The following is a 26473-nucleotide window of genomic DNA, read 5'->3' as shown; positions in this document are numbered from 1 at the left end:
AGCCGCAACAATATAGCTTGGTCTAGTATATTGCGCAATAAGCAATTGACTTCGAGCTTTTCAATAAAGGTCTGTGCATTTTCATTAGTCAATCCATGAAACTATGGGAACTCGTCTGCCATGTTTGATTGCCACAAAAACACTTACATGTGACGTCGAAAGCTCAAGGGATGTCGATGGATCACTCCAGTACCTAATCCACCTCACACTAGATAACCCGGCCCACAATGCTTGGATTCACAAAACCTCAAGACCCTCCAAAGGCTGCAATCCAATTATACGACCACCTCAAGTGCTGTCCACAATTTGCACATACATAGGCGGTTGTTCATAAGGACCCACATCCCTTTTACATTCACTGCCTGCAGAATATACATTTTTCACAGGAATTGGACCATAGGAGCACTTGCTTCTCCGTGGGGGCACAAAAACGGAGTTAGCGTGCAAACAAGCAAGAAAACGAGAACCTCGATAGCCTTGCACACACCACACCATCGGAAGGAAACACCATATAGCTGCGGAAAACACCTATGTTGAACACCTGTAAATTTGGGCAAGAAACAACCCTAACCCGAACCATGATTAAAATTGCAAAAAACCGAGACCATAAAGATGAAGCTCGTGTCGTGTAGACCTTCGTAGAGTATCCATATGCTTCAACAGATGAGAGAGTTACAAGCTTTTGAAGTTGGGGTATCTCTCAAAGGCTAGTCTCTGTAAGCAAAAAAGATGTGTAGGGAATTGCAGCTATTAAAAGGGGATATTTTTTGCTCTTATACCAAGGGATTTTCTCTCTCCTCTTAGCTGACATCATTTCCCCCTTTGGGCACCTTTTAATTGGTCCATTTTAGGCCTTTTTGGGTGAAAAATGAGATGTCAGTCACTTTTTGACCAAGGCAAGTGGGGAAGCGAGATGTCTAGTGGACCAAAAAGGTGGCCTGGTGCCTAGGCAGCAGTGGGAACTAAAAAAGGGTGCCCCCTCTCGCCCCCAACACCCACAAGCCCTCATTAGCAAGGCAAGGAGGCTTCATTTGCTCCTTTGATACACCCTTAGGGGTACCCACTCCCCCCCTTATACCCTCCAATTTTCACTTGCTCCCACCCATGTGGGATTACTCCATTGCCACTTGGCACCATCCTCCCACATCCCCACTTAAGCCTATCAATTTCCTATTTTGCTCTCCACACCGAGCAATCTTGGCGGAGGCGTGGCGGGTGACTCCGAGCACCGAATGCGACGCTGTTAAGCCCGGTTCGGAGCTTATCACTTCGTCTATCTCCAGATATCCTCAGCCATACTTTTTCTAATCAAATCTTATCAAATCATCCCACTTGAATTTCCTTGCATGCATCCACACCCACTTTCTAAGTAAGGAGCCACTCACTTCAAATGCATGTAACTCATGATGTATGAGTCTGTTTCACTGGCTATCAAGGACGACTAAAAATACTTATTAAAAACCACCCTTTAGAAGTTCGACCAACCTGAAACTCTTGCAAATGACTAAGCAAAACCAAGACTTTATACATATATTTTGCAAGAGCACTCCGAAAACTCAAAGCATTACCGAAGCATTACATACATCTATGTACTCGAGGCTAGTGAGCAAGATTTTTAGCATGGATTAGTGAGTTTATCTTCATCTAAAAAATGCCTGACAGCGTAACTGCAAAGAGTGCCTGGCCCAAGCCTAAGTAGACCGAGCCGTGCGTAAAGCAGCCTCCTCTGTCGAGGAGTCCTCATGAATGTGTACATAGCATGGCGGGCACTGCATATCAACAAAGAAGTGAACCACAATGTGTCTACATCATGCTACATCTAGAGGGGTCACAACAAACTTGGCCAATGGCAAAAGAGTCTGACACATGTCTGTAACTCTTAGGTCTCCCATGTGGTGAGAGAACTCTAGGGCCTGTGTCTGTAGCCACTTTAACACTGAGTCGAGAGTCCACTTAGTCTGGTCCCTGGCGCAAAGGGGAAAAGATAAGTCAACCGTTGAGTCCAAGGCCTCTACCCCCCTAGCTGCAAGGAACATAACATGAACCCTGAAGAAGTCTGCCTCAAGGTCTGATGAGGAGTCGCCGAGAAAGCGTGTGAAGTCGTAAGCAAAGAAGTCCCATCGGTGCCAAATGTCGAAGCTCGTCAGACCACGAGCGACTGCTGCAAAGGGAGACGCTTGTACCAAAAGAGGGGGTCACAAGAAAGGCTGTCCCTCTTTCGGCAAGCGACTCATGGCAAAGGCGTTGCCAAGACATCTCCTAGCAACCGGGGATGGCTCTGTCCCCTGGGTCGACTGTGGGACTGGAGTGGGAGAGGGGGTGTAGGGGCAGGGGGAGGTGGGGGAGAAGAGGGGCGAGGGGGATCGACAAAGGTAGAGGGGCGAGGAGGAGAGGTGGCGGGAGCAGGAGGCGGAGGGGGGGAACTCGGGTTTTATTGAAAATAGTCCATTTAGCAACATCCCTCTAGCTTCTAAATAGTTTTCCTCAATTGTAGTGCTTTTATATATCCTTCCAAAATCTTGGGATAGGATGCTAATTCCTACTCGATCATCCACTGAGCATCTAGAGTGAAATCTTTCTAGACTTAAGTGTTCGGTCCTGATAATGGATAGTCTGCTTCGGTTGGAGTATCTCTTATGTAGTTAGAGTGTAGGTCCTCAACAATGATTGCTGACTCCATCATCCTCTGAAGGGTATTATGAGGATACACCTTCACGCTCTTCCGAAGCTGTGGTAGGAGACCTGGTTCAAAATTTTGCATCTTTTCCTCGTCGGAGATCTTCATGAAAGGAGTAATCTTTAGAAGAACCGACCAATACTTGTCAACAAAAGTGGTGACTTTCTCATGTTCCTTTTGGGCGAGCCAGTCCCATTCCTTCCGAATGTCCTTCTCGAAATCAGGTGGAAGAAATTGTTCATAGAATTCAGCTTTGAATTGAGCCCAGGTTCTGGCTTGAGTATCTTCCAGAATTTTGGCTAACCACCAGTTGCTTGCAATCTCCTTGAGATGCATCCCAACATGATGCAACTTGGATTTTTTAGTGAAGTTTCTGTTGGCAAAAGAAACTTTAAAGTGCCTGATGAAAGACAGTGCCTTGGAGATATCTCTCTGTCCTGTGTAGTTATCAAACTTCACATCCTTGTCATCAGATTTGAAAATCCGCATCTTGCGGTGACGTCTGCAGTTATCCCTCTTGAATTGGGGCTTCTCTTTAGTAGTATGTAGGGAAGTAGTAGGAGTTTTCTTCTTGGGAGAAGATTTAGATACTGTATGAGAAGTAGATGTAGTAGTATAGTCAAGAGAGTATGATGGAGAAGAGATAGAGACATCCTTGCATTTGTTAAGCAGAGAAAGTTCTTTTTCCTGGCCCTTGCTCTTGGAAGGCCGTTTGTCCTCATCCAGAGATCCTTGTGCGTTTCGGCACCTGTTTCTGCACCATCCACCTGCGGATTACTTCCATTAGCAGAATTTTCCTGACGCCAATCGACATCTGTTCCTTGCGGCTTCTTGATTCCGTCCAAAGCCTTTTGGACAGCCGGAAAACGAAATGAGTTGTTGCAATTCCGCGAGTTGGGCTCGCACTTGCTGAAGTTCGTCTTCAGCGGTTCTTTCGTGGCTTGTCATGGTTTCTCTCATTCCTTCCCGGAATCGTCCTCCTTTGCAGAGAAAGAGAGGAATGCGAGCTCTGATACCAATGTCACAAACGGGAGCACACACGAATCATCAACGAGATGAAAATAAATAATATTTCAACTAAACAGAGTTGAGGGAGAAGTTTGACACAGTATTTGGGACCAGAAGATGGGCTGGTTCCCCCGCCCCCCCCCCTTAAAGAGAATCCTCTATTAGGGAGAATTCTTTTACAAGCACAAGAACCAGAGAAAACCCCTCCGTTCTAATTCTTTGACTTGATGGTCGTTCCTTCCCGTAAGGGAAATCTGAGAGATGAGCTCTCAATCCTTTTTCCGTCTGTACTCGGAGTCGAGACTCCACAGACAATTTTCGAATTCCGTTCTCGGAATTCCCAAGCGTAGACCGAAGCCTTCCCGCTTCTCCTTTGCAATGAAGTACCTCCAAACACACACACAAACACAGGACAACAATTCGTATAGCGAATCCACAATAGATACATGTCTCTCTTGCACGGGAAAAGCGACTTTCGTGCTTCGCAGTCTCGTGATCTCTTGCGTCTTCTTGCGGCAGAGTCTTCTCTTGCTGGCGTTGGCAACTCCTCCTCTGAGTGAGGGCATGTGGTGCTTTTATAGCTCACTGGCCACAGTAGGAATAGCTGAGTAGAGACTGGCTGCGTAGAGCTCGCAACGATTTTTTTAATATTATTTTACTATTATAGCTCTTCTACCCAAAATAGGGAGAGAGAATTCTCTGGCTGGTTTTGGTTCTTTATTTTCTAAGTGGCTGTCCACTTATTAAGTGGGCGACCGACATATTTTAAAATTAGTGTGAACCTGCCCAAAAACTCAATAAAACCTTATAAGTTTAAAAAAATGCTTTTCACAACACTTCCCAGGCGTCTCCGGATGCAACCACATGCACAAATGCAATGCAGACATAGATTCCTTGCGGGAAAGCGACTGCTCTTCCCGAAAAACTCGTTAAAATGTTCCACTTTTTAAGAAAAGCTTCTCAGAATCCATCTTTATTCTTGTGCTTGTGTCTTTACGCGTATTCCTCTTTCCAGTTCGGATTTCCTGCCATACCACCGAGATATTCCCTTTCCGATGCTTAATGTCATCCATCACATGACACATCAGAGTTTTCCATTCCTGATGGCTTTTAATAATTCTAGTAGATCTACAGTTCCTAACCTTACGGTTCAAGTGCACATCTTTAAATATCCTAATTTCAATAAAAAGAAATTAAATAAGAAAATAAGAAAATAGTCTATTTAGCAATAACAAACATCTTCATCATTTGCCTCACATCTTCGGCTTCACGCGGTTTGTTCAACATCAGGTGCTGAGAGGGGGTGTTAGACTTACACCACTCTTCTGCTTCACAAGTCTAGGGCATACATGTATGGCTAGTATATCTCCGGACTGGCCCCTCTTTGCATATGCATTTAGACTGCATTGTCTGACCGCCCACCACTCCGGGCCAGCCGCCCACCTTTGTCCAGGCGCCCACCTATTTATGGAGCCAGGGGGGTACCCACATCTATCATCTGGTTGTTGTATTGGGTCTTCTGCTCATGGTAGTCATGGGGGGACCGATCACCCCCTCTTCCACACATAGTGTTTTGTGTTCTCTCTCTCTCTCTCTCTCTCTCTCTCTCTCTCTCTCTCTCTCTCTCTCTCTCTCTCTCTTCCCCTTGTATCAACTTTCACCCCACCCCTACCCACTATTTTCTTTTCAGCTCTTTGTACTTTTTGTACCCAAACATGGTATTAGATTCACCACATGTAACCTTTTGGTCTCATAGGTCCGCCCAAACAGTGCACAAATCAACCTTATTGAATATGCTACTCCTGATGACAATAAAGTTGAGGTCTTTGATCCTGAGTATGATGCCAATGAAGATCCTTCTTTAGGTATTCTCCACGCACCCTTCTCAAAGTGAAAGGCACAATTAAAGGTGAAGATATCACTATACTTTTAGATGATGGTAGTAGCCATGACTTCATCTCTACACGGTCGGCACATCAACTTTCTCTTTCACAACTCTCTTCACCTCACAAAATGAAAACTGTTTTTAGTAATCAATGTTTCTGTAAAATTCCAGCCAATGTTGAAGCTTGCAATGGTGATTTTTTTCATACACATACATTTATATTCGCACCACTGTATGGTATTTCTATGATTTTGGGGATGTCTTTTCGACATGAATTTAGCCCTACAATCAATTACAAAATATGCACTTTAACTCTCACCCATGAAAACAAAACCTACTTTATTCAAATAATCCTGGAACATGAGAAATTTTTGCTACCTTCTCACACCACTCAAGCCAAACGAGCAATTCAAAAGCAAGGAAATTTTTTTCTAGTGCTTGTAAACCAACTTTCTGCTCAAATTGAAACTCCTCAAGACTCTTCACACGATGAATTTCTCTCACAATTTAAACAATTTTTCATGCATGATCTGTCTCTTGTAATACCACCATCGCGTCGTGAAGACAATATAAGTGACATTATCCTGGATAGTGAACCTCCTTGCAGAGCACCATACTATGTAACCCAACCGCACATAGGGAAATACAAAATCAAATCACAGATTTACTTGACCGGGGTCTTATTAGACCGAGTAGTTCACCATACGGAGCTCCAATACTTCTTGTTAAGAATAAAAATGGAACCTTTTGTATGAGGATTGACTGCAGGGCTCTAAACAAGATCATCATTAATAATATATTTTCTATTCCCATAGTGGATGATCTATTGGACAAATTGAAAGGAGAAAATATTTTTAGCAAAATAGACCTTAAATCCGGATATCACCAAGTTAAAATATTTTAAGAAGATGTCTATAAAAATGCATTCAAAACACAAATGGGACACTATGAATTTCTTGTCATGCCATTTGGTCTGACAAATGCACTAGCTACTTTCGTTCGTATAATGAACCAAATTTTCATTGACCATAAAGACTTTGTCATTGTATTTTTTAATGGTATTCTTGTGTTTAGTAAATCTGAGCTAGAACATAAAGATCATTTAACACGTGTCTTTGACATTCTTCCACAAAATCACATATACCTAAACCCCGAAAAGAGTTCATTTTTCCAATTTGAAATTGAGTATTTGGGACACATTGTATCAAGAAAGGGAATACATGTAGACTCCAAGAAAATTGAAGCTATATAATCTTGGTCTAGACCAAAAACTTGCGAATAACCACCCATTTGTCCTATATATAAGTCCCTGGTCCTCTAGCTCTTAGCTATATATAGAACCCTATACTGTAAGCATGTACGACACTTTTCCAGGGCCGTACCGTCCTAGTCCTACCCTTGGCATGACATTACTCCCCCCTTGGAGAAGCGTTTTCGTCCTCGAAAACAGAAGTGGCGAGATCTTCTCAAGAACACTAATGTTTTCCATAGTGGCACCATGTGACCATTACACAATTCAGTAGGGGGTTCAATGAAACCAAGAGAAACATCTTGATTTTCCACATTGTTGTCCATGTACAACTATTGGTGTAACCGGCTTAAATCCAATATAGTGTGTAGACTTTATTTATAACTCACTTGAGTATTGTAAAAGAGTTACCACAACTAGGAGGTGTTTAAGTGAATGACAAGAGTCAGAGTTTCTCAAGATACTGGAACATTCGGAAATACCTCTTCTCAATTTGCCATACAAGTGACCTGTTGGCATAACTCATCAGCCTGTATTAAGTCCTTGAATTGCCGTCATTTCTATCAGTAGACAACCCCACCATAACCTGTATTCAAGGTTGAGAATCCTGATTTAAACCTAAAAAAGCTAAAGTTAGACTCGCAACATGTTTTGCTTCATGATGAACAAACTCCAAACTAGAAAGGTAATCTTTGTCAGTTAAGTTGCTTCTCGCAAATGTATACTCTTAGTTTAGCACGAGGTTAATACTTAACAACAACCCATCTGTTTTTAGATGAGTGAAAGAATGTATTGTTGTTTTCTTCGCACCCGTTGAGGCAAGCTTTTCCATGCATGGGAACCCCCCCATATATCTTTGCCCTTTTACCAAAATATTTCCTATTATATAAGTTACTTTTGATTTTTCTTCCCTTTTTCACAAAAGTTTTAGCCTTTATTAAATAAATAAGACTTATGCTAATCAATCACGATGTAGCATAAATAAGTAAGCTTTCTTTGTTGATATCTCTTTTGACCTTAAATATTAAATATATATATTCTAAATTACATTATATAGTTTAGTATTTTCTAATATATTTTTCATGTATATATATTATTCCACCCTACCAAATATTTTATTCACTAGTTTTCATTTTCAAACCTCAACCCCACTTTCAAATTTCAATAATACCTCCATCTAGATGATTGCCAATATTTTCAAAACTCTAGGTCATGTTTTCATACACATGAAGGAGCTTACACTTGAAGGCAAGAGAGAAGTCCACTCAAAGGGGACCACCAAAAGACTTTTGCAGCCACAAATAATACATTATTTGGCTGAATTTTTTAAGTAAAGAAGAACCCCGAATCTGAAGGAGCGTTCAACATAAAAGATGTAGCTCGTGATCTCAACTTTTAGCTGAATTTTTTTCAGAATTTTTGCAGTTATGAACGCGGAGCTATGATTTTTTTAGTAGACCGCAGTTTTCTCATGTAATGGTGACACAGGCCATCCCTAGTTTTCTTCCCTCTAGAATGGCTATGGTTCTACAAGTCTTCAAGCATGATTACAAGAGACAAGGCTCTTTTAATGAGGTCTTGGCAAGTCTAGAGTGATTCTATCACCATTTTTGGAGGATCCATCCTCATCAACAAATATCCACCTTCGACAACCTCACTTATAATTTTCTTACCTCTCTCTTCTCTCCCTAATAAGCTTATGTCTAGCCAAGGCTAGACTATTGTAAATATTTCCTATCCTCTACATCCTACCCACATTCTCTCTTCTTGTCTCTCTATTGACTCTGGTATTTTAAATAATGAGGAGACAAGATGGGAGCCACAGTCACATGCACCCCATTTTCCTAGTCACCAGAGTGGGACACTCACTTCAATTAGAAATATTACTAAATCCTCTCCTCCTTCCCTATATAAGGAGGCCATGAGAGCTCACCATCACCATCACCGCAATCACCATGCTCGTCTTGAGCATGACCTCTACAATCTTGGGCTATGGAAGATGAAGGGAAGCTAAATGAAGGATGATGGCCATAACACTCATGCGAGTCTTCGCCATCAACTCCCACCTATCCGCCATGTGCTCTACCACTCTCTTCCTTCTCATTCCCCTACCCTATGCTCCCCATTTCATCGCCTTATTCTCTAAATAAAGCTTGAGGTTTTGTGAGTATGTTTTGCCCATGTGAGGTGTGCGGAATCGCCACCTACTCTTGTGTTTGGAGTGAGCTTGTGTATGTGTGAAGGGTGTGCGGATTCGCCATCTTTCTGTGGTGCCTAAGTACTAAGCCGCAATACCCCCTCCCTCACTCTCTCTCTCTCTCTCTCTCACTTGATCTCATTTCCCTTCCTGTTCATCATTACTCCCAAGCATCCATCTCTCTTGGATGAAAACTTTGTTATGGTGGTGTGTTGTTTGCGTCCTAGCCGCTGAAGCTAGGTGGTGCCCCCTGTTTGCTTTACCATGACAGGGTCGAGGCGCGCCATTCGGTCCCTGGTGTTTTAGAGGCCGTCGGGGTTCGGGGTTCGCTTTGTTCCCTTCACCGTTTACAGAAAGTCCTCCAAAAATGATTGGTAAACATGCATTCTCACTTACTCACAAAATTGTGATGCAATCCATAAAAGCTATACAGATTGGAATGAACCAACTTGGTTAAAGAGTGAACTTGATTGAATAAACATATACAATGTAATCAATCAATAAACAAACACACATACTGAGTGTGCACCTTGTATGGTAGTCGGTAGATCCACAATAAATCTCATAAAGACATTGCACATGTGGTACAATATGTTGTGTAAATTATTTTGTCCATGAATTTGCATACCATTCCAAATAAACTTGTCATAAAATATAATATCTAACTTTGCCAAATGATTTTCTCATATTATACTGATCATTTAATGTGGGAGAATAAATGGGAACAAGAGTTAGAATAGAGACATGTGCTTCTAGACCTATCGCAACACGGGACCACAAGGAGAGATGCTTGCATCTCAATAGGGGTCCAAAATAAGATGGTCTATCAAAGACCAATGTGAAATATGTGCTTCTAGACTTAACTCAACAGGGGACCAAGAGGAGAGATGGTTACATCTCAATAGGTGTCCACAACGAGGTAGTCTATCAAAGAGAAACGTGCATCTAATGGAGCTAAAAGACCTTAGGGTTAGCTTCATTAAAGACCTCCAATGGTTAGTGTTAAAAGTACTTTGACATTAGGTAATCTAGGGCTGAGCTTGAGGTGGGAACCCAACCTAAGCTTGAGGTGCTTGTCGTGCTTGATGACTCAGATGCTTGAGGTGCTTGTCATGCTTGATGAGGAAGGTGATCGAGAAGCTTCTTATGCATGGGGGGTAAGGTGCTTGAGTCAAAAAGAGACTCTACAAACTTAATGCGGAAGGTGCTTGAGAAGCTTCCTATGCATGGGGGGTAAGGTGCTTGAGTCAAAAAGAGACCCTACAAACTTAATGAGGAAGGTGCTTCAGAAGCTTCCCATGCATGAAAGTCTCAAAGTTAGAGGAATCTTTTACTTAACCTCCCACCCACCCAAAGGGAACCCCTTTTCTCAAAGGGCACATGGGACACATGTCAGACTCTCCCTATGCTTAGCCACATGGTGTGATTAAATGCTATTGGTTGGGCTAAAGAGGGGTCCAATGAGCTTCTAGTTCCATCCAACAAATGTCTAGATATTTTCGAGCTCTCTCTCTCTAAGGGGTAAGGAGGACACTTGTCGAAAGACTACCCATGTACGTGAATGCATGCTGCATGTGATTGGCTAGGGGGGAGAGGGATCCAATGAGCTTGAAGCATGTGGAAAAGCTACAACTCACCCCAAGCAAGCAAGGGGGGTGCTGAGGGGATATACACACACACACACACACACACACACACACACTCACACACACACACACATTTTGTGGATCATTCTCACTTGGTGAAAAATGAGGAACTCCACCTCCTTCTCCAAGCTTGTGAGAAGTGAGAGCCTACACCAATACTCTTGGCTATGGAATGCAAATCCAACCAAGATCCATGTTTCAATGCTTAAGCTTGCCATATTCTCCATCTTCATTACTATGCTATTATGTATGATAGCAAGAAAAGTGATGGTAAGTGAGGAACTATTTCTTTCTCCTATGGAATGTTTCTTCTTCCTCTTTCCTATCCTCATTCCCCACTAGCTCTCTCCACCTTCAAAGGTGTTTGAGGCCTTCGGACTGAGGCTTGGAATAGTTAATGCTTTCTACAAAGTTCATGTTATGCTTGTGATGCATGAAGCTTTCATCTTCATTGCATCACTAAGGTCACAAGGAACACAAAGATTTTATTGTACCAAGTCTCTCTGGATGAGAGAAACTATAATGCAAATGCCTATTGGAGGGGGGACCGGCTCCGTATGAATCGGGTCCTCAATTGTTGTCATGTTCTCTAAACTCTCTCTCTTGCAAAAGTATTGTTCATGCTAAGTTAATTAAGTACCATGTTTATGTTGCTACCATCAATTAAGTTCACCTGCTATGCTCCAAAAGTAATCTAAAAAAAGTGTCTGATCTAATTTCCTAATTCGTTACTCTCAAAGTTCATAGGCCATTTCGATTGCATTGGTATCAGAGCATTTGGTTTCTCTTTTCTTGCTTAAGAAGAGAGGTTCTTACGTCGCCTACTAATGGTTGATTTTGTTAATTATATTAGGGTAAGTGGGACTGGGATCTATTATCGGTTTTGTTGAGCCCATTATGTGGGATATGGTGCACACCTCGGGAGCTTTGGTCTTAATAATGAAGTCTTTTTAGACTTGTCTACAGCTTTACCATTATTGAGCCATAAGAAGTCCAAAAAGAGCTATCCCCCGGCACCTCTGCTATGTTAGACCCACTCCACTTCTCTCTATAATTGATCAATTTGAGTCGTGGGTGTAGATACTTAAGTGCCTATTTTCAAAGGCTAAGAGGAGTAGCGACTAAGGTTTTGAATTTCCAAAGCATACACTAAGTAAACACATAAGTTTAATTAACATGGCTGCCAATAACCAAGAGAGTAGAATGAACATTGATAACTTTGATTTTGCACATGAAGGGGCTAATGATGATGCCCCCATGTTTGTTAATTAGCTTGTCACTAGGTTGCAACAAGCTATGGGCAACCCTGCTTTGCAAGCCAAAGTTACTCAACAACTTCGTGCTTATGGGATTTCCTTTCCTCTCCAAGAGGAGAGAGAGCTTAGGAGGCCTCTTGATGAGACCCCCAAAAGAAGACTCTCTCCCATACAAGAGGAGGAATTCAAAGAACAAGAAAGTTATGAATCCCGAAGTTCCTCCAAAGATGTGGCTCCTCAAAGACGGCGGACTAAACGATCGCCAACTCCTCCCAAGAGGAAACGGTTAACCAATAGTCCTTGTCCTCATCACTTCAAAAAGAGAAGAGAGGAAACAAAGGAAGAAAAGGACAAGAAAGAGGTCACCCTCTTCTCCTTCTTCTTCACCTTCCTCCTCTTCCAACGAAAGCAATAGTTATTCTCCTAGAGAATACAAGAGGGGAGGACATCGCAAATCTTATCCTGCATGGCGAAGGTCACAAAAACTCAAGAAGTTCAAAGAGGGAGGAAATATTATCTCTTTTCTCACCTATGAGGGCACCTTTGGTGCTACTGACAAAGTATTGAACTTCATCAAATAATTTAATGTTGCCTTTGGCGACGAGGGCTTCACGGAGTCCTCCGAGCTTTGCCATGTAGCTATGTGCTTCCAAAAATTGGCTCGTCAATGGAGTGCTAGTCTTCGTGGCAACGATGAAGCCCCAAAGACATGGAAAAATCTACGAGTTTCCATCATGAAGCAATTCTTCGCAATCAATGCAAAGGACAAAGTGCTCACCAAATGGCGGAGTTTGGGACTTTTCTCTTATGAGTCTATCCACAAATATGTGGACAAGTTTGGGGATTTATACCTCAAGGCTATTGTCTTTCAAAAGATCGAATTTGCCGAGCAAAAGCAACAATTCTATGCGGGATCACCCAAAGAGATGGCCAAGTATGTCAAGTCTCAATGGCCTGGTTCTATGACCGAAGTAATCCACCACACCATGGTTGCTTCGCGCATCAATTTCCAACAAGGGGCTAGACGAAATGTCAAGCCCATGGAAAATAAAGACAAAAATGATGCCAAGACGAAAACCAATGCCCAAAATTCTTACCAAGGCCATTCCAACAACAACAACAACAACAACAACAATCGGTCCAAGGAGAAGTTAGTTTACAAAGGTAAATATAGACTCTCTCCTAAAGAGCTAGAAGCTTTTTGTAAGGAATACAAATGTTTAAGTGTGGGGAGCAAGTCCATTGTTATCGTTCTTACCCCAAGAGAATTTTCCACAATGATACTCCTAGAGCCTCTATGTTTGAAGCTCCAAAAGAGGATGCTCATTGCCAAGGTTTTCTCCTTTCATATGCTTGGGGAAAGATGCAAGAGCATGATGCCTTTATTTTTTTTGACTTTGGTTCAACTCACAACTTCATATCCACGGAGTTGACCACTAAGCTAGGCATACAAGCCCACGAGATGGGAGATGCATTGAAAGCCAATGGAGCTATCAAGGGACAAGACGTTTCAATAACTTCCTTAATTGGAAAATTAAGACTTTATATCCAAAGCTATGTGGACAAAAAGGATTTCTTCATCTCCCCTCTCAAACATGAGAATGTTATCGTTGGGGCACCATGGTTTAACCGCATGGCTTCCAACATGAAGTTCCCTGAAAGGAGAATCTACCTCACCTATAGGGAAAAGAGCATGTACATAGATACTAATGAGTCAGGGAACACCACATCCTTGCAATAAAGGGAATCAAGAGGAATTAGAGTTTTCTAATTTCTTAAATGGATCCCAAGATGTTTTCATTGATGACATCCCTAGTGAGGTACCTCTAAAATGAGGAATGATGACCATGCAATTGAGATCCTACCAGGAAGCTCACTGCCTAACAAGCCTCCGTATCGAGTTTCACAAGCTCAACAAGAGGATATCATGAGGCAAGTGCATGAATTGGTGGAAAAAGGGATGGTGAGGTCTAGCTCCTCTCCATTTTGTCGACCATTTCTTTAAGTGCAAAAGAAAGACGACACATATCACATGTGTGTCGACTATAAAGCACTAAATAAGATTACTATAAAAAATAGATTTCCCGTGCCGCGGGTAGAAGATCTATTTGATAATTTACAAGTTTTGGCCTGACAAATGCTCCAGATGCATTCAAACTCATGATGAACAAAAATCTTCAGGCCATTCAAATTCTCTTGAGGAGTACAAGCGACACCTCCAAGTAATCTTTCAAGTTGTGAGAGAGAATAAGCTTTTTATTAATCAAAAGAAAAGTGAATTTTTCCTATAAGAGATTCAATATTTAGGTCACATTATCTCTAAAGATGGCACCCTTATGGATCCAACAAAGTTAGAGATAATAAAAGGATGGCCTAATCCAAGGAATCTACAGGAGGTAAAAAGCTTCATAGGTATGTGTGCAGACTATAGATGCTTCATTAAAAAAAAAATCTCGCTAATAGCAAGCCCATTACATGACCTAACAAAAAAGAACGTTAAGTATTCATGGACTACAAAAGTGCAAGAAGATTTTGAAGAAGCTTAAGGAGAATCTTATCTCTCAACGTGTGCTCACACTACTAGATCTCTCAAAGTCATTTGAGGTCCAATGTGATGCTTGTGGTAATTGCCTTGGAGATATTTTGCTTCAAGAAGGGCATGCCATAGCATATGATAGTAAAAAAGACTCAACTTCGATAAGTGAGTATTGGGCAAATACAAAAAAGAGCTACTAGCTATTCGATACACCCTAAACACGTGGAAACACTATCTCTTGGGGACTCCATTCATCCTACCAATGGGTCACAAAGCCTCAAGAACTTCATGACGCAAACCAAGCTCTCCGACAAACAAACAAGGTGGGAAAATTTTCTTTTGCAATTTAAATTTCATATTGCTCACATTGTTGGCAAGCACAATCAAGTGGTCGATGCACTTTCACAATGACCAAGGGTAAATGTGGTGTCTATAGCAACTCACAACGATCTATCTTTTATGATAGATGAGTATTCTAATGACCGAGACTTTTAAGTATGTAATTACAGGCTTTGCATTAGGGAAGAAAAAAGAGCCATTCACTTTGAAGGATGGTTATCTTGCAAACGGCAATAGGCTATGTGTTACTCACCCATACAATAAGAAAGTCATGTATGAATCCCATACTTCTCCTTATGTTGGACAAAAAGGGATTCCATAATCTACTCTTCAAGGAGTAGAAATGTATTTCTGTTGGTCTACCATGAAAAGTAAACATACAAGAGAATGTTTCAAAATGCGTGGTATACCAAAAAATAAAATTTGATCGAGGGAAGTAACTTGGATTGTTTTAGTCGATAGGCTTAGCAAGAAAACACACTCTATGCCTGTCAAAAAGACTATTAAGGCACGTCAAACGGCAACCCTCTTCAGATCTCAAATTTTCAAGCATCATGCTTTCCAACATCCATAGTGTCGGACAAAGATCCTAGAATGACCAGTAATTTCTAGAAGTCTCTCTTTGAGAATCTAGGAAGTAAATTAAATTTCTCTTTCGGCCTATCATCCACAAACGGATGACCAAAGTGAAATAACTAATCTAACAATTCTTGATCTACTAAAAGCCTATGTCATGGAAGTAGATCAACGTTCTCAATGAGAGAAAAACCTACCTCTTATAGAGTATGCGTACAATGACATTGTACATACTTCTATGGGGAAAGCACCTTTCGAAGTCAAAAGAGGGAAGATCCAAAAGTCCCTTACAATGAATGTAGCCGAGACTCACAAGAATCTTTTCCAAAGTTTAAAGAGGTTATATCCATCTCAAAGAAAAGGCAAAAAGGGCTACTACTAATAAGCACAGAAGAGCCTTAGCCTTTAAGTAAAATGATTAGGGTGTTGCTAAAGTTTCTCAAGCTCATCTAAGGCATACAAAGGGCAAGAATCCTATGGCCCACCAAGAGTATTATACTAAACTAGCAAAAAGATACTATGTTTCTTTTTAAATTCTTAAGCCAATCAATGAGATGGCTTATCAAATAAAGTTGCCCCAGCATGTGGTTCATGCACCATGTTTTCCATGAGAGCTTACGTAAGCCTTACAAAGGAGCGCCATCAAAAGAAGCAGTAGTTGCAAACCCTCCAAAAATTGGAGATTAAGTACTTCAATCTGAGTCCATCCTATGACATGAAGACAAGGTATTAAGAAACGGTAAGATTATCTGACGATATCTTATTAAGTTTAAGAATTATTCTTTTAATGATGCTAGATGGATGCAAAGAACCTACCTTAAGGCTAATATGAACCTAGTCAATGCTTACAATGATGGCTTAAAATAAGCATATGAAAATGCATTTAAATGAAAAAGATTTTGTCTTATAAGACTAGTTCTCTTTTTATTGTGCACAAATTTAAATAGTATGCATGCTTAGAATCATGTTTGTGGTGAAGACGTCTCCCAAACACCAAGTAGAACTTGTCACTCTACTTTGAAAGTATGATATGGACTAAAGAGCAGACATGCTTGCGGCAGCTACGTCTCCCAAGCACCAAATGGATTAGTCATCCATCTTGGAATGATGTCGAAGGGTAAAACGGGATCCTCTACCCGCTAAGCAACATGGACTAATGACTAGGCTTTATCTTCTCTACCTCATAGTCAAGGACGACTATGATTTCAAGAGAGAGGTAATGTCATAAAATATAATATCTAACTTTACCAAATGATTTTCTCATCTTGAATTGATCATTTAATGTGGGAGAATAAACGGGAACAAGAGTTAGAATAGAGACATATGCTTCTAGACCTATCTCAACACGGGACCAAAAGGAGAGATGGTTGCATCTCAATAGGGGTCCAAAAGGAGATGGTCTATCAAAGAGTAATGTGCAATAAGTGCTTCTAAACTTACCTCAACAGGGGACCAAGAGAAGAGATGGTTACATCTCAAATAGGGGTCCAAAAGGAGGTAGTCTATCAAAGTGCAACGTGCATCTAATGGAGCTTAAAAGACCTTAGGATTAGCTTCATTAAAGACATCCAATGGTTAGTGTTAAAAGTCCTTTGACCTTAGGTAAGCTAGGGCTAAGCTTGAGGTGGGAACCCAACCTAAGCTTGAGGTGCTTGTCGTGCTTGATGACTAAGGTGCTTGAGGTGCTTGTCGTGCTTGATGACTAAGGTGCTTGAGGTCCTTGTCGTGCTTGATGACTAAGGTGCTTGAGGTGCTTGTCATGCTTGATGAGGAAGGTGATTGAGAAGCTTCTTGTGCATGGGGGGTAAGGTGCTTGAGTCAAAAAGAGACCCTACAAACTTAATGAGGAAGGTGCTTGAGAAGATTCCTATGCATGGGGGGTAAGGTTCTTGAGTCGAAAAGAGACCCTACCAACTTAATAAGGAAGGTGCTTCAGAAGCTTCCCATGCATGAAAGTCTCAAAGTTAGAGGAATCTTTTACTTAACCTCCCACTCACGCAAAGGGCACCCCTTTTCTCAAAGGGCACATGGGACACATGTCAGACTCTCCCTATGCTTAGCCACATGGTGTGATAAAATGCTATTGGTTGGGCTAAAGAGGGGTCCAATGAGCTTCTAGTTCCATCCAACAAATATCTAGATATTTTCGAGCTCTCTCTCTCTAAGGGGTAAGGAGGACACTTGTCCAAAGACTACCCATGTACGTGAATGCATGCTGCATGTGATTGGCTACGGGGGAGAGGGATCCAATGAGCTTGAAGCATGTGGAAAAGCTACAACTCATCCCAAGCAAGGAAGGGGGGTGCTGGGGGGATATACACCACACACACACTCATTTTGTGGATCATTCTCACTTGGTGAAAAATGAGGAACTCCACCTCCTTCTCCAAGCTTGTGAGAAGTGAGAGCCTACACCAATACTCTTGGCTATGGAATGCAAATCCAACCAAGATCCATGTTTCAATGCTTAAGCTTGCCATCTTCTCCATCTTCATTACTATGCTATTATATATGCTAGCAAGAAGAGTGATGGTATGTGAGGAACTATTTCTTTCTCCTATGGAATGTTTCTTCTTCCTCTTTCCTATCCTCATTCCCCGCTAGCTCTCTCCGCCTTCAAAGGTGTTTGAGGCCCTGGGACTGAGGCTTGGGATAGTTAATGCTTTCTATAAAGTTTATGTTATGCTTGTGATGCATGAAGCTTTCATCTTCATTGCATCACCAAGGTCACAAGAAACACAAAGATTGTATTGTACCAAGTCTCTCTTGATGGGAGATACTATAATACAAATGCCTATTGGAGGGGGGACCAGCTCCATATGAATCCGGTCCTCAATTGTTGTCATGTTCTCTAAACTCTCTCTCTTGCAAAAGTATTGTTCATGGCAAGTTATCTAAGTACCATGTTTATGTTGCTACCATCAATTACACCTGCTATGCTCACAAAGTAATCTCACAAAAGTGCTTCATCTAATTTCCTAATTCCGCTACTGTCAAAGTTCATAGGCCATTTCCATTACAAACTTGTGTTAACACTAGGGCCCATAACACCTAGTGTGCATGCATTTAACACAAAGTTATCCGAATCCGCATTTTCATGCCTAGGATTACCATGGTAACTACGTAAAAATCTCACATCAGAAGTTGGATCATAGTAGAATGTGAAAACTCAATCACATCTAGGTACCAACAATGAGACATATTCATTACCGAACATAGCCATGCTATATGTGCAAACAAAGAGTAAGGAAGCTGTGAGTAGTTTTCACATGAGGTAAGGTGAGAACTCGTGTCCGGATAGAATTTTGTATCCTTATATCTCAAAGCATGTGGCATCATGCAAGTATTTGGCATAAGCAAACTAAAATAGCTACTGAGGGGCTTTTTAAAAAAACCATCCTGTTTCAAGAAGTTTTGGTCAACATGTACACCATATTTAAATGTAACCTCTTGGAATGCACTTATGTGGCCCTTGGCACCCCCATTCTTAGGGGTTCTTAGTCTTTAGGGTCACTTTCAAGGAGCAAATTTACTATATTTAACTTAAACTTAGATTTTCTTCGAGCACTCAGGCACACAATGTTTTTCTCAAAAATTTGAAAAACCTACCTATGAGAAACTTTAAAGGAAAATTTATTGTATCTGATGGTTTTTACACTAAATTTGTATAAAATATGTAGGAGTTCTTACCTTCAAATCTAGAATTTAGCGGTAAATCTCAAAATTTGCAGGTTAGATTACAATAAAAATAGTTTTTTTTTAGCATTCATATACACAATACTTTCTTCCAAAAACTTGAAAAACCTACGTATGAGAAATTTAAAAGGAAAATTTACTATATTTATAGGTTATACTTGCAGGTGGGATCACACTTTTTTTTAGCACTCAAATACAAAATATTTTTTCCAAAAAACTTAAAAAATCTACTTATTATTACATTAAGCACTAAGCGTACACTCAACTACATTTCTAGGTGTGATTGCACTAAACCTAGTCCTTTTTCCAGCATTGGAATACATAAAATCAATGTTACAAGAGATGAAAGCTTTGAGACTTTTAGTAGGGAGGGGAAGGTGTCGAAGTGCCTTACACATTATTTGTTGAAGGTGCCATTGATCCAACACCTAATGATGATGGTGAGGAAGCAAATTCTCCCTCATCTAGACCTTATATGATGGCTAGCACATTATTGGTTTCTTGAACTATTGGTTTGCTTGAATGTGAGATGGGTATAGAGATGATCCTTTGAAGGCTAGCTGCCCAACAACATGCTTCGATGTCTGTAAACCATTCTTCATCTCTTTATACATCAAGCTAGGTGCCAATCCCATGGACTCACGAATGTTGAGTCTGATGTATTTAAGTCATCAATGAGCAAGCATGAGCTATGCTTCTTTTCACCTCTTCTAAAGGCTTGGAATCATTATTTTAAGCATACGAGCTCGATGTGAGTGCAGCCAAGTGGCGATGGTACTCCTCACAAGCTGGCTCACTGGGTGGTGATATCACTACACATCTTCTGAACGTCCATGGCCAATTGCATCTCTCAGATGTGGTACACATAGGCATGATCGTCTTCCATGTTGGCCAAAGATGTGCAGCAGCTCCTTGGAGAAGCTATTTCATGTGAAATTCTCCTTCATCATAGATTTGGAAGGTCCTATGTAGCTATCTTTTTTCTCAGACAATTAGACTCTCTCTCTCTCTCTCTCTCTCTATGTGTGTGTGTGTGTGTGTGTTTATGTGTGTGCGAGCACACAACCAACAATATAAACGTTGGATACTTCATGACTTGGGAGCAAAGCTTGAGAAAAAGTGTGTTGTCACCTATACAAATTTTGAACGTTACGTCTAAATTATAAATTAGAAGGTAAGAAAACCTACAAAATATGAAGGTATTTAGTATTTAAAGGTTTTCTGGGAGAGAGAGAGAGAGAGAGAGAGAGAGAGAGAGAGAGACGGAGGAAGAGGAGAATGTAAATATTAATCTCTCTCTCTCTCTCTCTCTCTCTGTGCTCTCTTCAATAGCTATAAAGCACTCCTAGATCCATTGAATAAGGTCTAGAAAATCCTACGTAACATGTAAGAACCTACCAAGCTTGGTATTAAAGGAATATTTGTTGTCTCTTGCATCTATTTTTTGTGATGAGAATCCATAAAGAGATGTTGTGAATCATTTTTTTGACCTTTGTAGTGTATACATGTAGAAAAATAGAATCTATATAATTTTTGACCTTTGTAGTTGTAAGAATAGAAGACATGCATTTTCTAGCCGCGGCAACGCGCGGGTCACATACTAGTACTATATATGAAGAAACTTAAAATCTTCAAAGAAGAGAGACCCTCGATGTGCACATTTAGCTTCATTTTAAAGAGAACCTTGCAAAACAAAAGTGAAGGGTTAGATTTAAAATGCAAAAGTAAAGGGTAACATTGTAAGAAAGTGAGAGGCTTTTCAGAACGTAAAGTCAATAGACTTTCTTACTTTGCATAGAATAAATGTTTCAGTTTAAATATACATAACAAAAAATTGGATAACTTAAGTGAAGATTTTATTATATAATAAGAATTTAATTTTGGAATATACATATTTAGCTTTATCTTTTCAAGGGGTTTTTTTCAAGACCAATATTGATATTTTTTAGAGATTTTTAAAAATTTGTCTTATTTTAAGAGATCAAGAAAAAAAAATCTCTCCTCATGTCGACTTGGTGATATCTTGTTATGCATGCAAATAGAGGTCGATCCACGTTATTGGTTATGAGAGAGAGAGAGACAGAGAGACACACACACACAGAGAGAGAGAGAGAGAGAGAGAGAGAGAGAGAGAGAGAGAGAGAGAGAGAGAGAGATATTTTATTGTTGAGCTCATAGGCACTATATCTCACCAAGGGCATCCTTCAAGCCCTTCCAATTTCCAAGATATTATGGTTTTCTTCGTATTATAGTGTAATTTTAAAAGGATAGGTAACGTTTTTCACTGGTAGAAAATGGATGAAATGCCTGATAAAAACCAACCCTCACATTCACACCCCGAATGAGGAGAGAGATTGCCCAATTGACGGACCTTACCAATTCTCAGATATTTTGTCCTTTTTATTTTTTAAAGTTAAAATGTGGGTCATGCTTAGAAACCTATAAATTCTCTAAATTTTGAAACGTAATGGTGCGTATTAAAAATCAACCCTAGAGAGAGAGAGAGAGAGAGAGAGAGAGAGAGAGAGAGAGAGAGAGAGAGAGAGAGAGAGAGAGAGAGAGAGAGAGAATTTTTGAGCACCCAACGAATGATGTGGCAAGGAGAAGTAAGGAGAGAGAAATACATAGCAAAATGTTCAAGGGTGTAGGAACAATTTAAAAAGAAACTAAAAGTTGCACGAGTCTTCAACAAAAGTGAATATCTATGTGGGTGTGTGTGGGGGGGGGGGGGGGGGAGAGAGAGAGAGACCGACCAATCATAGTCCATGCAAACTACTATCCACCCAACATGTTTGTGTATGTGTGTGCGTGTGTGTGTGTGTGTGTGTGTGTGTGTGTGTGAGAGAGAGAGAGAGAGAGAGAGAGAGAGAGAGAGAGAGAGAGAAAGGTTTTGCTGTGGGGGGGAGCATAGAAAATTTTAATGTGTGTGCACGCATAGCGAAAACTACCAAAATATCCCTCTTATTTGTGGAATTTTCCAAAATACTCCAAATATTTTGTCATAAATTCCAAAATTCCCTTCAAATTTTGCAAAATTCCCAAAATACCCTTGGTTGTGAGATTAAATTTCTCCAATGATAAAAAACTTTGTAGCTTTTTGTAAGAAGACTAATTATCTTTGAAGACAAGAAGCTAAAACTAGAATTTGAGTTGGTTATGTAGGCTTTGGAGATGAATTGCTTCATTATTTTTAGACATAATATATATGTGTATGCATATAAACATGTATACATACGTATGTATGTATGTACACACACACACATACAGAGAGAGAGAGCTTTAAGTCTTTAAAAAAACCATAATTTCAACGAAATATCTATTCATAAAGTCTTAAAATCAAGCACACATTGTGTGTGTGTGTGTGTGTTTGTGTGTGTGTGTGTGTGTGTGTGTGTGTGTGTGTGAGAGAGAGAGAGAGAGAGAGAGAGAGAGTTATGTGTATCATTTCTATATCATTCCAATTTTATTAGATGTTTCAAATCTTTGAAATAGCTTGAGGTTTTTTCTATGATGTTATAGTTTCTATAAATACTTTATTGATGTCAATGGTGGCATCTTTAAAGTTTCCATAAATAAGATGCTCCCCTACTATGGATATAATGGTGGCACAACTAACAAATTGAGTCCATGAAGTTTCTAGGAGAGAAAAAAATGTAGGTTGTGATCGAGTCTAAAATGTAAGAAAATCAATTTGACATGATCAAAAGATGAACACTAAAGTAGGGTATGGTATTCATACTCTCAAATTTTCAAAGGATATAATGTGCATACAAAAAGACTCTCTCCTACATTGCTTCAATGTTCGGTCTCACATGTTAGGGAGCAAGAGCTAAGGAGCTAAGCCAAATGGTTGGTATGATATAGAGTGTGCATAAGGGAATAGTCTCAAGCATGTAAATGGTTGAATACAATATGCTCTCACAAAGAGGAACATACTTTGTAATTCAATGCGAGAGAGGGAGAGAAAGATCAATGGCATGCACGATTTCAGGACATCGACTTCATTTTGCATCACATCCTTCAATTTAACATAAAAAGAAATGTTAGTTGAATCAAATTTGGTACAATAGGCAAAAATCTACACCACAAACTTACCTATATATACTAACCCTAATTCCATGCACTAGTAAATAATAAACAATTTGGCACAAATACCAAGGAAAATTGAAATAATCACTCTCCCTCTCTCTATCTTTACAACATTGAGCATGTACAACTCAAATATTTTTTTACCTAAAAGAGGTAAAGAACAACATTTTAAATTGTGCCACGTAAGTGCACTAAAACAAGATTGGACATGCAAAACCAGAAAGTTACTATGCACGTGAAAGAGACAAAGTGCAGTACAAAACCAAAATGAGTCCCACCACCTTTTAGAATTTTTTAATCTTCATGGACACCTCCATCATGTTTTTTATAACCACAAAATATTTATCAATAGAAAAGTGACTAGGACAGAAGAAGAGAGACATAACCTCTTGAAACAATAATAGGGTTTTTTTTTTTGAGAAAGAGATCCTTCTATTAGTTAATGAAACTGCCCATAGGGATACAACCACCTCTACTAGAGAGGGCTACAACAAACATAAGGGGAGACTCTCCCAATGAAAAAATAGCATATGTACAATGAGCTAAATCAGGAGATGGGAGGAAGGGAAAATCCACACAGGTGAACAATAGTGCCATATGAGCATACCCTTGACCATGGTGAAGAAAGGCCCAGGGAGCCAGAGTCGAAGGAACGCCTCTCAACGCTCCCACATGTGGTCGGAGCTACCCTGGAGTCCCTTGAATTGTCCCCTTGATAATCTTCTCAAGGCTGGGTTCATCTTAGAGGTGGCCAGTAGCGATTGGATATTTCCCATAGTTGTAGTTCCCATGAAAAATGGGAAATTGAGAGTTTGTGTCGACTATAGGAAACTCAACGCCCAAACTATCAAAGATCCATTTCCATTTCCTTTCACTGACATGTTGCTTGATGAGATCGCAGGATATGAAATGTATAGCTTTGTGGATGGTTACAGTGGCTATAACCAGTTACATATTGCTCCTGAAGATAGAGCGAAGACCACTTTCATCACTGAGTGGGGAGCTTTCATGTATCTGGTGATACCTTTTAGCCTGTGCAGTGCACCAGCTACCTTTCAGTGGTGTATGATGGATATTGTTAATGAATTCCTTCATCGGTTCATCGCTATCTTTATGGATGACTTTACTGTATATTCAGATGAGGAACATCACCTACTATTCCTAGAAATGATTTTCAAACGCTGTCAAGAGAAGCGGATTTGTTTGAATCCACTTAAATCCGTTTTCCTAGTCTGGAAGGGACAACTACTGGGACATGTGGTTTCCCGAAATGAAATAGAAATGGCCAACGATAAAATCCAATGTGTTCAGCAAGCTAAAGCACCTAGAGATGCATCAGAGTGAAGCTCTTTCCTGTGATATGTTAACTTCTATAGAAGGATTGTGCATAAGTTTGCTTCTCAAGCAGTACCATTATACGAACTTACAAAGAAGACCAGTAAGTTCAATTGGACTGCTGAATGTGAGGAGAGTTTCCAGAATCTGAAAAAGGCCATTATAAGTAAACCAGTCCTTAGGCAACCAAACTGGGATGTTATTTTCCATGTACATGTGGACGCTTCGGGATTGGCAATGGGGGCGATATTGGCTCAGCCAGACGGAAGGACTGATTATCTGGTTTATTTTGCCAGTCATAGATTCACTCAGGCTGAACAAGGATATACAACTACTGAGCGAGAAGCCCTTGGAATGGTTTTCAGTTCTACAAAGTTCAGGCATTACTTGTTAGGGAAGTTGTTCCATTTTTATGTGGACCATCAGGCTCTTCTGTTTTTATTAATAAAGTCATTATTCAAGGCAGGCTGATACGGTGGATGATGTTCCTAATGGAGTTTGAATTCAGAATTTTTCATAAGCCTGGCAAGAATCACTATGGAGCTGATTTTCTGTGAAGGAGTACGGAAGGTTATTCAGAATTACCTTTGCGGGATGAACTAGTGAACGCTGCCTTATTCCAGCTAGAGGCAGGAGAATCAGTTGATCCTGAATGGTATGATGTTTATCAGTTTCTTTCTCAAGGTGCTTTTCCAGAGGACTGGAAGCAGAACCATAAGAAAGCTTTGGTCATCAAAAGCTTGAAGTTTACTATCATCGGAGGGTCACTCTATCGACTTGGTGTTGATGGTATACTTCGGCGTTGTGTGCCTATGGAAGGGAGAATGCAAGTTATTTCAGAAGCACATAATGGCGAATCTGGTGGACATTTTTCCAATGAAGTTACCTACAAGAAGATTTTGCAAGCTGGTCTGTGGTGGCAAACACTAATTGCTGATGTTAGAAGTTTTTGTAAAACTTGTGACATATGCCAAAGAATGGGTTGACCAACAGCTGCAGATATGACTCCTTTAACGCTAGTACAACCACTGGGCGTGTTCATGAAATGGGGATTAGATTTTATGGGACCTTTTAAGAAGGTTACCCCCAGGAAGAACAAGTACATAGTAATGGATATTTGTTATGTCAGTAAGTGGGTTGAAGCTAAAGCTCTTCCTGACAACACAGCCAAGTCAACTGCAAGGTTTCTATTTGAGAATATTGTCTGCCGATATGGATGTCTGGTAGAGATTGTGTCAGACCAAGGGACACATTTTATCAATGAAACCATGGAAATTCTATTGGATATGATTTCAGTCAAGCATCGGAAATCTACTCCTTATTATCCCAGATGCAATGGATAGGCTGAAAGTAGCAACAAGACAATCAAGACTATTCTCACTAAGGTGGTGCAGAAGAAACCAGACCAGTGGGATTTGAAACTCCAGACTGCTCTATAGGCGTATAGGATAGCTTACAAGGTCACTACTAGGTTGACACCATTCAAAATGGTGTATGGCACTAAAGCTATGGTTCCTATGGAGTTTGTTATCCCAAGTCTAACAATGGTTGTGAAGTATGGCTTGGACTTCAACCACAATCTGAAAACACGCCTAGATGAACTTATGCAGTTAGATGAACTCAGGCAACGGGCTATACTGGAACAAGAAATTGTTCAACAACAAAGGAAGCACTGACATGATCGCCGAATTAAGGTTTGGGAATTTCAGAAAGGAGATTTGGTGCTTCTCTATCAGTCTAGACTGGGTCCAAAGAAGCCAAACCTGAAGATTGCCTGGGCGGGACCATTTGAGGTAGACTGGGTCTTCTCCAATGGTACAGTAAGACTGAAAGATTTATCTGGATTATTGTTGCCAGGAGTATATAATGGTGCAAAGATCAAGCTTTACTATGCAGAAGCTAGAGAGTCTGGGCAAGAACAAGGTACTAGGGAATTGGGAACTGTAGATCAAGAGATACCAGAATCGGATATTTTTGGGCTTTT

This window comes from Adiantum capillus-veneris, chromosome 10 (assembly GCF_014529385.1).
Source record: "Adiantum capillus-veneris isolate H3 chromosome 10, ASM1452938v2, whole genome shotgun sequence".
Taxonomy (NCBI): Eukaryota; Viridiplantae; Streptophyta; class Polypodiopsida; order Polypodiales; family Pteridaceae; genus Adiantum; species Adiantum capillus-veneris.
Note: the sequence above shows the minus strand (reverse complement) of the source record.